Genomic DNA, 12023 nt, shown 5'->3' with positions numbered 1-12023 from the left:
ATCTAAAGAATCATTATTGTTCTGTGAGAATCTTAACATGTGTTAAAACTTGTTCATGACCTCTTGTTTTTTGCCTGGACTATTTATGCCTACGATATCACTATAGGAAATAGTTATTGAACAATAACTATAGGAAAATGATTTTTTATATTACACTAAGTAATGACCAAAATAATGTGATTTCTAATATTCAGCATATGAATATTTAGGGTTTGAAGAGACCATTTAATATGCCAGATATGGGGGCCAGAGAGATGGGTCAGACCTTAGGATTGCACAGTGTTCTTATGGGGGACCCAAGTCTGGATCTCAGGCCCCATACTGGGTGACTTACAACCATCTGTGACTCCAGCTTCAAGGAATCCAAAAGTTTTTTCTGAAATCTGTGGGTACCCACACTCACACATGCACATACCTCCCACCACACACACACACACACACACACACACACACTCAAAAGAGAAGAAAATAAAACACCTAAACCCTCATTGTCCAGCTTACTAATTAATTACTAATTAATTATCATTAACTAATCAATTAGCATAATTATTAGTATATGGTCACAATGCTACAGCCTTCCTGTTACTTATGCACGAATCTGTACTGTGTCTGGTAGAATCAAGTCTGCATGATTATGCAGTAAGAATTACTTGGCATTTGCAGCAGATAGATGCATGTTTCATACCTCACATGTTAGACGACTATGAAAGGTAGCTTTACTTTTGTCAGGCTTCTCCAGTCAAGATGTGAATGAATGATCATAGACTACAAGGAATTAAAAACATAGCTCTTTATGTAGGGCTCTATTTCTTCCTTCCTTCCTTCCTTCCTTTCTTCTCTCTCTCTCTCTTTCTCTCTCTCTCTCTTTTTTGAAAAAAAAAAAACCTTTCAAATGTTAGTTTCTATAGTTCCTTAAAAAACATCTACCAGTGGCCCTTTGACAATTTTTGCATATTTTCTTGTCACTCACAGTATCACTATTAATTCAATCAAGAAAAGAAAACAATTTCTAGTTAGTTACAAACACGCTCTCATTACCCTTTGTCACTCATTTGCTCTCTGTTTCTAATCTCATTTTCCTTTGCTTCTTCATTAGTCTTGGTTTTTTTTGTTTTTTGTTTTTTTGGTTTGTTTGTTTGTTTTTGCTACTCACCCCATTTATAAGCCAGACCACAAAAATCTAACAAAAGGAAGAAGTTAAAGAATTTACCAAATTTCGAGTTTTGTTTTGCTTTACATAAACTTTACTAATATTATTTAGTGATACTTTAGGTCTATACAAAACTTACTCCCAGGTACACAGACTGGGTTTGTGTTGAGAATGGAAGAATGCTTTAAAACTATCTATAACAAACTGTGAGCTGAAAGTAACTCATGGACTGGGAAGAATTGCCTCTGGGACTTCTTAGCAAAAGCAATTACAAATTTAAGTAAAGACATTGTAAAGAAAGGAGTGGAGTCCTTACAGGATATTTAGAAAAGAGTCTTTACAATAAATCGTGCTTTGTTCCAACTGTGCTTAAATAGTGTAATTGCTCAGAAATCCTCCTCGCAAGGATTTACTACCATCAATGTAACAGAAGGGTGCAAGGATTTTTTTTTTTGTTTGTTTGTTTGTTTTTGTTTCGTTTCTATTTTTCACTCCTCTTGAACCATTCCCACCTTAGAGTTTAATGTGGTCAAGCCTTCCTATTTTTATCTACAATAAGATCAGTGTTGTCACTAATAACAGGAGTCTGTTAGCCCAGGAAAGAGGCATGAGGGCCTAACTCCGGGGCTTGTTTATTATCTGCAGTGTCAAACTCATCGCTGCTGAAAGGCCGATTTACACAGCTTTCTCTTTCCAGAGCCAGAGTAAAACCCAGTTCCTAAACGGTACGGCTATGATTGAAAACCAACCAGAGCCATTTCATACAAGAAGAGTTTCTGAAAGTTCATTTACACCTGTTTCTCTGGTAATATTTTTGGAAGGACATTTTCTTAGCTTTGCTAGGGTCTCAGCCTTGTCATCAATACACACATAAATGTCCACTGCAACACAGTTGCAAGGGGTGGGGGGATGAAGCATTCTAGAGACTAAGTAGCAAACAAGAGAATGCATAACCAGAATTTAAACACTGTTGTGTCATAAGGATATTTTTAAGATTTATTTTATGTATGAGGGTTCTATCTGCATGTACACCTGCATGTTAGAAGAGGTCATTATATGCAGAGGATCACATAGATGGTTGTGAGCCACCATGTGGTTGCTGAGAATTGAACTCAACAGTCATAACCACTGAGCCATCTCTCTAGGACCACAAATTCTGGCTAAGTGCTGATTTCTTTCCCTTGCATTTCATCTTCCCACTTTCCCTTCATCCTTTCCTTCACTCATCTCCATGCAAACCACTTCTTTTTTTCCTAAAGTAAAACTAATTATTTCAAACTTTCCCTCATTGCAAGCAAATCTGAATGGGTTAACTCTTATCTTCCCTTTAACTCTCTTGCCTTGGTATTTTTCAATTTTATTAAAGACATATACTAAGTTAAGTATAGTGCAAAACAATTTGTCCCTAGTAAAAAGTTGGATAAATATTTAAAACTGCTTTTTGTTATCATTCTAAATTGAGTTTTTAGAATGTCAGGCTAAATGATCTATTTTGTGGGGACAGAATGTTCTGTGGTGAGACGTTTCAAGGCCAAATGGATTAGCCATTCAAAAGCCTGGCTTTAGGGCTCTCCACTGAAGCCAGTATAAAAGCTCTCCTTGTTCTTAGCTGTCAGGCTTCCCCTCCCACAGATTCTGGCATCACTGTGGGAGAGAAGAAAGGATTTCTCCATTTTACATCTCCTTCTCCCTAGCTCCTTGTTTCATTTCAGCATTCTCAAATTTCATTCAGGATAGAAGTTCATTAGAGGAACCTTAGAGAGGTAGTGACTTGATTTGCTAGTCACACAAATGCCCCGCCTCTCGAAACACAACACTAGCATTCCATAATCCCCTTTAATTTACTTCTCCTCAAAACCAGACACCAAGATTATAAAGGGTTATAAAGATTATAAAGACACCAAGATTATAAAGAGTGGGTTGTGCACGTGCTGTAATAAGAAGCAAGACGGTTTAGCTGATGGTTCAGTCCTGCCAAGGAGCAAAATATAGGAACAGCAAAGGGGGGCTCATGAACTGTACATGATAAAATACAAACTTTGATTATAAACAACTTTTAGGTCGGGGAAGCAAAGATATAAATGTAATAACATTGAGCAGACGATTACTGCTGCAGTCTTGGTCCCTAGACCCACCTCAGTTTGGCCATGGTCATACATCTTTATCCAAGGCATGCTCAGTGCTTTCTACATCACAGTTATGACTATTTCGAACTCCATCTTGCCTGCTGAAGCTGGATTTTAGCCAACTAAGGCATGTCAGGAGGGTTGATCTTACTGCTGCTTCGGTCTTAGGAAATTCTGCTTTGAGTTCGTGCCCATTATTTTCTCTTTGTTTCTGGGCATATTGCATTTTTTTTTTTTTTTTTTCTGAGACAAGGTTTCTCTGTGTAGCCCTGGCTGTCCTGGAACTCACTTTGTAGACCAGGCTGGCCTCGAACTCAGAAATCCGCTCCCGATTGCTGGGATTAAGGGCGTGTGCCACCACCGCCCAGTGCATATTGCATTTCTTATATTTCAAGTCCTTTACACACATGAGGATGCACACTGAAGAAGGAATATCAGAGACAGCAAATACTTCCAACTTCACAATTCTTAGAGGAAATCATTTGGCCTGACAATAAGCTGCTCCCCATGAATTTTGTGGGATTAGGAACTTCTGTGCCTATACCTCAAAGTACTGTGTCACCTATCTTCAAAATCCCCTCCCGTACTTTCCACGTTATTATCCACCACTGGAACCATTTTAATCAATTAAGGAATCCTATTGCTCATGTGCTGTTCATCAGCAAATGCATCTATCCAGAGACCTCCATTCCGTTTTATTAGAAGATTAAAATGAAAAAAAAAAAAACCAAAAACCAAATTCACTGCTGTTCATTGCTCTTCCTGCCTGCTCCTTGTTTTCTAGCAAGGTCAAAGAAATGCAGCACAAAGAATTCCAAAGAAGTCAATCTTGTTTTCTCATTGGGTCACCATCTTTATTCTTTTTTTTTTTTTTTTTTTTGTTTGTTTTTCGAGACAGGGTTTCTCTGTGTAGCCCTGGCTGTCCTGGCACTCACTTTGTAGACCAGGCTGGCCTTGAACTCAGAAATCCGCCTGCCTCTGCCTCCCGAGTGCTGGGATTAAAGGCGTGCGCCACCACGCCCGGCTTACCATCTTTATTCTTGGATCTCCAACTATCTACTCATAGTCTCAATTTAAGCCACATGGGCATTAGTTTTAGTTCCCTTAACCAATAAGATACAAGCTTTGATTAAAAACAACGTTTGGTTTGCAGAAAGCAAACACCAGTGTCTCTTAACTCACATTATGAAAAATACTCCTCCTGGAGTGTAATAGTAGTTTTGAATAAAACTACATTTTTTTAAAATTACAAATTTCAAATAACAGAGAACTCACAGGTTGAAAATTTTATTTCACAGATATTAAAAATAACTTCATCCCACCACAGATTGCATTCTAATAAATAGTTAAAAGAAACTTACACTGAGCAACGTTTTCTGAACTGCTGAGAATGAATGAGAAACAATCTCAGGCTGAGGATGTTGCTGTCAGTCCAAGCTTTAGAAATCCACCCTCAGCAATTGAACAGCCTCTTTTCCAAGGCAATTGAATCCCTTATGTACCCTGCCCACTGTTCGAAGGCCCAGCCACAAGCACGGCCAGGTCAGGAGATGCTGAAAACACACTTACTTAAATTTCATCTTTAATATAAGATTCGGAAGCAGTATCCTGCCCTACCTAGTTTGCTCTTTCAAGTTTGCCAAGAAGAAACATACCTTCTTACACTTGGGGGTCGTCCTGCAGCAGGTCAGGCTCTGTGTGGCCAGTCTAGCAATGGAAGAGGTGGGGCAGAGAGCTAGTTGTCTTAAAGAACAGTCTCAGTGATTCTTTTATAAAACAAAGTCCATTCATCTTCCACAGTGGTCCTGACAAACGCCTTCGCAAATTGAACTTCAAAGAGCTACTCTGCTCAGTGTCACAACAGCAGCTGGGCTACTATGACGTCAGGGACTTGGAGGCGGCCTTAAGGCTGCTGCTTCCAACCACAGCCCTGTAACTTTAGAGCAGTTATATCCTCTGGGTAAACAACTCCAGGTCCAGGACATTTTTAACTTTTATAATGGAGCCTAGCATTTTCAAACTTGCCAAGAAAGAGATCTGCTTGCTAGCAGCACATGATGACAATTTAGATTTCTTTTATTTGGAAAGTAGACTCTGTTTTAGGAGCAAGAACCATCCTCTTCCTCCACCCCCTCTCTTTCCCTCTCTCTCCACAGTGAGATGCAGTTTCAGTGTGTTTGTAAGTCTGGCCAGGGATGAAGTGGAAACGTGTGAGAAAAAAAGAAATACACACACACACACCAGCAAGCATGAGTCAAAATGTATGTTGAAACATACTGAATGTCTGCCTTTATGCAAAATAGAAATGGGGCATATATAAAGAGAGAGAGAGAGAGAGAGAGAGAGAGAGAGAGAGAGAGAGAGAGAGAGAGAGAGAGAGAGAGAGAATATGTATTTGGCCTTATATATCCAGGCATCTGTGGTTTACTTTAGTCAATAAAGTCTCTAGGGCTAATATAGCAAACCAGTTACACTGAATTTTAAGTAATAAGCTCTTATCGTCAAGCTAAAGTTTTGCGACTGTACAATATAACAATGTGTCATTTGAAGCATGCCATAATTTCATGGTTTGTTTTGTTTTGTTTTGTTTTTGCCTACCTCCAAGCACCATCCCATAAGGAGCTAAATTGCTTAATAATGGTAAACTGGTCAGGTCAACCATATATTTATCTAATTTAATCAACTGACTTATTAATTAGCATATAACATATTGCTTAGCAAAACAGGCTAGCCTAAAACCCAATATTGCCTCTCAAACTGGTCTCAATTTAGTACAATCTTGCTTCAGTCTTCCAAGTCCTGGAATTATGGTCTTGAGCCACCAACTCCAGCTTCTTTACTTCCACAGAAGGAAGTTATACATGCAGAATAACTGAAAGAAAGGCTTCCCTATGTTTAGAGAGCTAGGCTTCATATTTCCAGGGGTAGCCACAATCGTCATAGTTACAATAGCAACACTAGTTACTCACTGGGAGCAGCTTTAAGCAAAGCTCTGTGCTAAGGATGTCAAGTGGAGCTTCGTGTTAGTTTACCACCTTAGCAACTGTCTCTGCGGTTTTATTCACCCGATCTTACTTACATCCATGGCTTAGAGAGCTAAAACATCTTGACAAAGCCCACAGAAAGACCTCTGAGAGGAGGAACAGGACTTGGAACCAGTTTGGGGACCCTAGAATATTGCTATAGGGACCGAGGGCTCAATACTTCTGCCCCCATTTAACTGTGTAATCCTGAGGCCTCCGTCTCTTCCTTAACCGATTAGATGAATTTACTTCATAAGACTGTAAGGCAAACAGATACATGGAGTGACAGACAGTTACAGTTGGTCCCTCCTGCTTGCCTTGTTGCTAATGCATACAGGAGGGCGAAGAAGAAACTTTGCTCAGAACCATCAGCTGGAGCTATCAAATAATACTCCTGTGGACTCTTCATTCCAAATCATTGAGTTTCTGTGTCCCCTGTAATTCAAGCTAGCCTTTGCATCTGGACATGTTGGCATAAGCCTGGAATCCCAGAACCTGAGAGGTAAAGGCAGGAGGATCAGCAGTTTAAGGCTAATCTCAGATACTGGGGAAGTTCAAGGCCAGCCTAGGCTCCATGAGATCCTGCTCTCCAAACAAACAGACACCAACCCATAAACAATAACTGAAGCGAAGAAAGGCAAAAGGCCCTTTCCGAAATTCTATCAGAAAGTCAAATAGCATCTGGCTGACTTTCAGAAGTTATGTTGTGCTACGGACTCTGGGCTTCCCTGTGGCTATTTCAATATCCTTTCTCCTGTGCTAATCAAAAAGAACTACACTTCCTTTTTTTTTTTAGCTTCTTATACTGTATGTAGGTTTGCCAATGAGTCACTTCAAATTTAACACTAATATCTTCTAGCCCTTTCTGCTGAATAATTTTGTAAATATACGTACATACATACATAGTCTCTTGGTCTCTGTCTCTCTGTCTCTGGAGTAAGCGCATCAACAAACTGATAGGATATAAAGACAACAGCTGTTCAAAACTGCTTTAAAGAGCTTCCAAGCAATTCATTTTAACAAGAGGGGCTATTGTTACATGCACAAGATACATAAACTGAAAAAAAAAAAAACCAAAAAACTAATGGTGGTGTATGTACTCCCACAGCAATGGTGATAATTTTAGCTCTTAAACGATTTAACATTTTAAAGTGTTAAAATGACAACGATTTTATAGAAAACACGTCATTTATTGTGTAATGCAGATGATTTGTAAGCCATTTGAACATTTGAATTCATCTCAAAATAACAAACACACCCAAATTGTTGGTCTCCATTTCAGAAAGAGTTTTACTCACAATTGCATGCCTGCTAACCCAATTTCAAAGTGGAACAGAATATACACAATACTTAATAAGAGTTAATAGAGAAAGACCAGCTACCATTAAGAAACAATACAGCAAATTATAGAAAAAGGTTTAAAAACATTTGTACGTATGATGACAGTAGCCATGAGTTAGAACATTTTGGAAAAGTAGAAGAAAGACACTGAACACATAAATGGCATGAGCAGGTGTTTCCAGACTCACCGAATTTAGAGCCAAAAAGAGCCTCTGAGGTCATCTAGCTAACCTTCTCAGTTTACAGTGAAGGGGGGGACCCTGTCATGAGATCATCTGTTCAAGGCCACTAATTACACTAAGAATAGAATCCCGGTCCTCTCATCCCCAGGACAGCTCTGTGAAATTTAAAATTCCAACCAAGTCAAGAGACAAGACTCAAGATCAGGGATAAGGATGTTGGCTCTGACTGGAGAATAAGATGCTGGCTTCTGGTTTTGCCAAATCTGTCTGAGTTGAATCAAGGGAGTCCATAGTCTATCTATATGTCTATCTATATGTCAAGTGTGCCATAAGACACCATATAGTTGAGAGTTTATTTTGCTACTCAGATAAAGAAACTTGGAGCCTGGAGAGATAGCTTAATGGGTAATAGTGTTAGTCACATAAGCTTAATAACCTGCTTCAATCCCTGAATGCAGTGTGAAAAGCTGAATGAGGTGGTATGCATCTGTGACCCTAGCACTTCCATAGAAAGATGGGAGGCAGGGTTAGAACTGTCCTGAAGCTGGCACAGCATAGCATCAGTGACTTGGTACCCTATGTCAACATATGTGGCATATGTGAGGACTGATGTCTCACGGCTGCACTCTGACCTCTGCTCTTCAAGCTAAGACAACTCCGGCTGCTATAAGACTGGGAATTATCTGAGTTCATGCTTGCACAGTGTTTCTTCCTTCTTTCCCATTCAATAATATTTACAGTGTGTTTCTGTTTTCTATAAAGGTAACATGAAAATAACCGAGAGCACAGAATAATGTTGGAGTGAAAAGAAATCTCATTCTTTTCAGGCTAAAGTTGGAGGCCATACTATAAGCACTGTGTTTTAGATAGCCATTCTTTCCACTGAAAACTTTTTGATGTTGCTGTTTGTTTTGTTTTTTAAGATAGAGTTTCCCTGTGTAGCTCTGGCCATCCTGGAACTCACTATGTAGACCAGGCTGGCCCTGAACCTGACTATCAAGTGTTGGGATTCAAGGCATGTGTGCCACCACCACCCATCCTTCCTTACAGAACAATGTCTGCCTTGTATAGATTCTTTAAGGTATGTGACCTCACATTTCAGCTGAGCTCTTCAATCTTAAAGTATCTGCGCTTTTTTTTTTTTTTAAGGAAGACAGATGTGAGGTATTTCAGTTAATATTCAACGTATAAAACATTGATGAGTGGCAACATCATCTCAGGTCACACTCGGGGAGGGGGGATTCGAGGAATAAGACAAATTCATGAATTACAAAAGCTACTGTGAGGAGTCAAAGAAATGGGGTCCACAGCACAACTCCTCAAGTCTCTTTTCTTGTAATTAAGTACAGCGTTCTACCCAGGGATTCAGTTTAGTGTTACAACCAGCCATAGCTCGCTCACACTGCTCGGAGGTTTATACTGAACTATTCGTGAAAACTAGGAATTTTGAACTTTTTCAATCAGTTCGTCCAGTGTGGACTCCCGCCCCCATCAAATGTGCTCCTATGTTTTCTGCATCCTAGAAAAGCAGAGCTGTAAGTGTGTGTTAAGAGAATAAAAATGACTTTGATGCATATGAGACTCCGACTGGGTAAAAGTTGGGATGGCTACACCAAGGACATTTTCTCTTAGGAGTTCCATACTTAGACTATTACATTTCAGCTAGTGCACTGTTTTCCTAGCACTGGATGTTTTTTTTGTTTTTGTTTTTGTTTTTTTTGTTTTTTTACCAAGAATCATGGGATGCTGGCTTCTTCTATTCTGAGGTCTGGTGACATGACAATAGATATTTTAGCCAAGTCTTACATAGGCACTTCGAGATGTAAGAAATAGTTCAAAGAAACACTTTTGAACTATCAAATTTTATTTTAAATTCTAGTCCAAATTCTGAGTAAAATAATAACGTACTTGAGAAATATATGTTATTTAAAATTACAAAAATACATCCCTTTGAGCTTTTCAAATTGGTGTTTAGCATCTAATTCTATTATTGACAGATTCATGACTTGTTGATGACCAAAGAATCAAAATAAGGAGGGCATTCTGCTAAGGGTGTCTATTTAGTATTTTGCCACTAGATGGCAAACCTGAGTCACTTCTCTTTGCTTGTAAATTCTGAGGCCCAGACTGGCCATTTAGGGAGTGATTTGGAGGAGCGGTGAATAGTCCTTAGTGTTCTAAAAATGTGGCTATCCCACAGGCAATAGCATTATGTTTCCAAAAGTTGTCTGCTACAACGGTAGTGATATAAGAAGCCAACTGATGGTTCTTCAGAGCCAGCACAGAAAAGGAAAGTCATCACCATATAGAAAAGACTAGAAGGAACAAGCTAGGAGCATAGAATAGCTTTCTGTTTCACTTATATGTCATGGGTGAGAAAGAGGAGCAAGGACTGGAAAGAAAGAAGCAGGGCTGGGGCCTAGATTCTGAGGCCATTATGTAGAGTGGGAAGATCTGTGGCATTGTTAGTGAGAAAGTCCTAGTGATGAGAGGCCTGAGGTCACACCTCAGAGTAATCAGAAACTTCTACAGCTGCCAGACTCATTCCCCAAGGTCAAGGCATAGTTCAGTATCTGATGAAGTCAGGAGGCACTTTGCATGCCTGTCAGCCTGTCTGTGTTTGAACCTTATAGTATAGCATAGTTCTTGATGCTTTCTGGACAGTTTGCACAATCATATCCCTAAAGCTTTGCTTTTTCTACTGCAGTTATTTGGAACCCACTGTGATAATTTGAATCTACCTACTTTCTAAAACTTCAGTAATTTCAAACAAGAAGCCCCAAGTCATGGGGCTTATACATAAACACTTCCAGATGTAAGAAATAGTCCAAAGAAACACCTTTGAACTATCAAATTTTATTTTAAATTCTAGCCAAAATTCTAGTAAAATAACAACATATTTGAGAAATGGACCTATTTTGGAACCAATTGCATCCCTTCTAAAGTTAGGGGATGATCAGAAATACGAGGAAGGTAATCAACTCCTTCCAACTCTGCCCTTTGCCTGCCTCACTGTGGCTTCTTCACCCAGATAAGAGTCCAAGGCTGTGAGAACAATGGGATGGCTCTCCAAGTGATAGCCCTAACCCCAGTAGGTGATACAACTCCAAAGGAAGGTGTTCAGATGCCTAGAGCTCACCTAAACTCCAGAATAAATTAGTTTCAGTACTACCTTGGAGATTCTATGTAACTGGTCTATTTTAAAGGCATTTGTTTTCTGTTCAAGAGTTAATAGGGAAGAGAGGCCCCTTGATCTTGCAAAATTTATATGCCTCAATAGGGGGGAACGCCAGGGCCAAGAAGTGGGAGTAGGTGGGTAGGGGAGTGGGGACTTTTGGGATAGCCTTGGAAATGCAAATGAAGAAAATACCTAATTAAAAAAATAAATTACAAAAAAAGAGTTAATAGTATAAATAAAATGTCAACGATATTTTTCAAAAACCAAAGCAAAACAATAGATAGTCATGAAAAAGAGAAACTACACCGAACTTAGTTTGGGGGTTGATATACAAAACACCATATGTGTGTGTGAGTCCCCCATGTCTATCTATCTATCTATCTATCTATCTATCTATCTATCTATCTATCTATCTTTCTTTCTTTCTTTCTTTCTTTCTTTCTATCTATCTATCTATCTATCTATCTATCTATCTATCTATCTATCTATCTATCTACTATCTATATATGCTCAAGCAGAGAGGGTATTGATGGAAACTTATTAGGTTACATAGCAGGAACCATTTGAGTCTATGGCTTCACAAAATTTCAGTATGGCCATCGTGAAAAAGAGCCACTCGTACCTCCTCCCCCTCCTAACTGTTGACACAAAAGCACTATGTAGATGCACATGGATGCTACTGCGTTCATTGAGGTGTATTCAGAACGTGAAGTATCCTTCCTGTGTTTCTCTCTGAAATCTTTCAAGTGTCATGAGAATACTGGGGTACATTATCATCAAACTATATATGAAACCATCTCATCTACTCCAAACCAGATTACAGATTCAAAACTGCTTATCTCCCTGTACCTTTCTTGCCTGTAAAGAGGGCTCGAACAGATATGGCTTTATGCATAGTGGTTTTGAACTGTACCAAATTCCATTATTTTAATAAACAGTTAACTTTCCTCACATTTTAATACTACCCTCTACCACTTCCTGTTTATTCCCACAATCAGTTAGAGCCTGATTCTACTAGGGGAG

The sequence above is a fragment of the Mus caroli genome, unplaced genomic scaffold (assembly GCF_978045245.1).
Source record: "Mus caroli unplaced genomic scaffold, Mus_caroli_1 scaffold_9, whole genome shotgun sequence".
NCBI classification, from domain to species: Eukaryota; Metazoa; Chordata; class Mammalia; order Rodentia; family Muridae; genus Mus; species Mus caroli.
This window is presented reverse-complemented; position numbering follows the sequence as displayed.